This window comes from Grammomys surdaster, unplaced genomic scaffold (genome assembly GCF_004785775.1).
Source record: "Grammomys surdaster isolate TR1022 unplaced genomic scaffold, NIH_TR_1.0 126035, whole genome shotgun sequence".
In the NCBI taxonomy this organism is placed as follows: Eukaryota; Metazoa; Chordata; class Mammalia; order Rodentia; family Muridae; genus Grammomys; species Grammomys surdaster.
In genome coordinates this window covers 3,074,821-3,078,272 of record NW_021620848.1, presented here as the reverse complement: position 1 = coordinate 3,078,272, position 3,452 = coordinate 3,074,821, and the positions used below count along the sequence as shown (strand labels likewise).

At 52.7% G+C, this 3,452-nt stretch overlaps 1 long non-coding RNA gene across 1 annotated transcript; it reads left to right on the top strand.

Moving 5' to 3' along the window:
* Positions 1-1,219: 1,219 nt before the first annotated feature.
* LOC114610183 lies at positions 1,220-1,654 on the top strand. The gene is made up of 3 exons (XR_003709658.1): positions 1,220-1,273; positions 1,368-1,475; positions 1,617-1,654. It is a non-coding gene; the product is annotated as an uncharacterized LOC114610183 (long non-coding RNA).
* Positions 1,655-3,452: the final 1,798 nt, after the last annotated feature.

Genomic DNA, 3,452 nt, shown 5'->3' with positions numbered 1-3,452 from the left:
CCTGTCACTTGTGACTCAGTGCTTTGTCCTGTGGCTGTGTGGCCAGGCTCATGTGTCACTCTGAAATGGATTCCTTTCTGTTCTTGGTTTCTTCCTTTCTGCTCTGCCTCTGACCACAGCAAAAGTAATGAGGACCTGAGGCAACAGAACTCAGAACTGAAAGAGAAACTTCAAGTCCTGGGGGCAGAGAAAGCAGCTGCACAGTTGGGGGTGGAGGAGCTGCAGAAGAAGTTAGAGATGTCAGAGCTGCTGCTGCTGCAACAGGTGAGAGGCCCAGGCACAGTCTGTGGCTCCTCGGGCGTGGCCTACAACCAAGCTCTGAATGGTTTGAACCTCTCCTGGTCCTGTAGTATAGCCGCCTGCGGCCATGGACCAACCGGGTTCTCCTGAAAGGGGGGCTGGAAATGAAGAAAAGGAAGGAGGGTGAGAAAAGATGAAGCCAAGACAAAGTTCTCTGATCAAGGCTTGAAGTTTAATGTTCAGCTCTTAATTTAAAGGGAAAGCCCCACCAAAACCCTTCTTGTGTCAGCTGGAGATGGGTTGGGGAACCCATCCTTTGTCAGTTGGAGATTTCTCAGGCAGTCTATTCTTCTAAGTTCCTGTAGCAGTTGTATGTGCAGCCAAGGTGGATAACTCCACCTAGGTCCTAATATTTGGTCTATTGTGGTAAACAAGGTCTTTCAGGCCTGCTCAAGGCTGGGGGGAGGGCACACTGTGGTAGAATTCTCCAGTAACTGTTCAGCAGTGGAGCCCTGACTGCACCTGTAGAATCAGAGTCTTAGTGAGGGTGAGGTGGCTGTTACATTTTTATTTTTGAAATGTCCTGATTGAAAAAATATCTATCACTGCCTGCCTGTCTGTCTGTCTGTCTGAGTATGTTGACACAGAGTCTTATCAGTAGCCCAGTGTGACCTGTAACTCACCAGGTGAGCCTTGCACTCATGGTAATTCTCCTACCTTAGCCGTCTTAGTGCTGAGGTTGCAGGCATGAGCCCCTATATCTGCTGAAATGCCATCATTCTGTTTAATTTAAATGCCCATGCAGGAGTCTGCTTAGCTCCTCCTGACACTTTCTCATATGGCAATGACACCGGGATGTCATCCTAGCTCACACTCTTGTGGGGAGCACTGCAGCAGAACAGCACAGGCTCCCAGACATAACCCCTCATTTCCCTCATACAGTTCTCTAGCCAATCTGAGGCCTCTGGCAGTAATGAGCAGTTACAACAGGCCATGGAAGAGCGGGCTCCAGCTGGAGACCCATGTCAGCCAGGTGAGGATCTGTAGGGGGAGAGGAAGGGCACGACCCCAGATGGCCGAGGGCAGGTGTGAACCAGTGACAATGACTTGTACATTGACTGATGCAGCTGATGTAGTCACTGAAGTAGTTCCAGATGGAGAGAGACCAGTATGCGGAGAACCTGAAAGGAGAGAGTGCCATGTGGCAGCAGAGGGTACAGCAAATGGCAGAGCAGGTGAGGCCTCTCTTCTGGTGTCTTTGCTCTTCTTGAACGTCAGTGTGGTGCAGCTGAGGGGTTAGGGGCTTTGGTTTTGCAGAGGCGGGACTGGGGATGGATGGTGCCTGGGATCTCCAGCGCCCCCTGTGCCTTGGGCAGGTGCACACACTGAAGGAAAAGAAGGAGCACAGAGAAAGTCAGGTACTGGAGACCAGATTGTCCAAACTCAGGAGTCAGATGGGTGAGTAGGGCAAGGGTGACCTGAGAGTGGGAGTGGGTCAAAGGGCCATGAAGGTGGCTTCCATTGCCCTGGGGGGCAGGTGGGTGTAAGTGCATTGTAACAGGGGCAAAGGGTCTCTGCCAGGACAGAACAGATGAGAAGCCTTGTGTTCTCTCTTAGCATATGTCCCTCTGTGCAAAGCAGGATGGCATGCCTACTGCTACCCCCTGGGATGACTGAGGATCACAGAACTGTAGCAGAGTGGTTTGAAGCATTTACCGCTGCTTATCTCATCTGAGACCCTGACAGAAAAGAAGCCAAGGCTTGAGGTGGGGGTCCTGCCTCACAATGGAGCCTGAGAAGCCTAAGGAGGAGCTGCCATCCCCAGAACCTCCAGCTGGGCCCCCCAAGGCAACAGAGCAGCTGCAGGAAGAGGTTGAGCAGCTGCGGGAGGAACTGGAGAGTCTAATGGGACAGATATGGCCCCGGGTGCAGGACAATAAGAGTCTGAGTCACTTAAACCAGGAGCAGGAAGGGCAGCTGCCAGCCCTGGAGCGAGCAGGCAGAGGAGCACAAGCAGATTCCGGAGAGCATGCAGAGTGACTGCACCACCATCAGCCAAGCAACCCAGAGCTAAAGGAGCAGCTGGCCAAGCCACAGAGCAGCTTCGTCAGGCTGGTGTGGAGCCCGCAGGCCCTCCTTGCTCACAGGGAACACGCTCATCCCTTTTGGTCAGCACCCACAAGGGATGGGGTGCTGTTGACTTCTCATGAGGTGGTAGTGGCGAAGGCACCTCATGATCTGGAGCCCTAGGGTAGTGGGAATGATCCATTGGTCTACCCTGCTCTGTAGGAGGGAGCACACATGCAACTCTGGGAACCCCAGCCACATTAGATCCTACTTACTGCTGCTTTCCGTTCAGACCAATGAGAATATGGAGATTACCAGCGCACTGCAGTCAGAGCAGCAGAGCCAAGAGCTGGCCAAGAAGCTGGAGAGCTGGGAGGAGAGGCTGGGAGAGAAGGAGATGGTAAACCCCTGGAGGTGGAGGCAAAAATATCAAGAGTCCAACATTACCCTTAGCTGTATAGTGGGCTCAGCAGGAGCTCTGTGAAACCCTGTCTTAAAAAAAATCACATACAACAGGCTGGCCAGGTGACTCAGTGGATAAAAGTGCTTGCTGCACAAACCTGGTGACACACGTTCAATCCCTGGAACCTATGTGAGACTGGAAAGAGAACTGACGCCATAAAGTGTCCTCTCCTGGAAGACTGCTAGAGCAGTAAGTATCCATGAGTTTCCATTTATTTCGTAACCACTGCGTTCAGGTACTGTCATTTTAAAGACTGTTGTATAGACAGGGTCTGGCAAAGTGGATCTGGAGGCTGTTGCCTGCACCTTCAGAAATCAGTGGCAACTAGTGTCCAAGAAGGCACTCCTACTCAGCTTGTGCCAGACATTATAGAGAGATCAGGCCCTGGCCTGGCCTGGTGTCAGCCAGTTCTCTTCAGTGGGCAGTCTGCAGGGTTGAGGGTGTTCCCAGGGCACAGAGCACAAAGACTCCATCTGGCCTCGGGCAGTGCCCAGACGCTGCCCGCCCCCTGCTTTGCACCAGCCTGAACTCTGTCTATGTCTGCTGACCCCTGGCATTCCTGCGGAGACCCCGTAAGGCAGAAACAGTCAAGGCTTTCAGAGTGTCTGCCTGCTAGCGGGATGAATATCTCTGAGATTATCTGCCATGAATGCAGGGTGGCACTTCATGTGCCAAAGGTTGG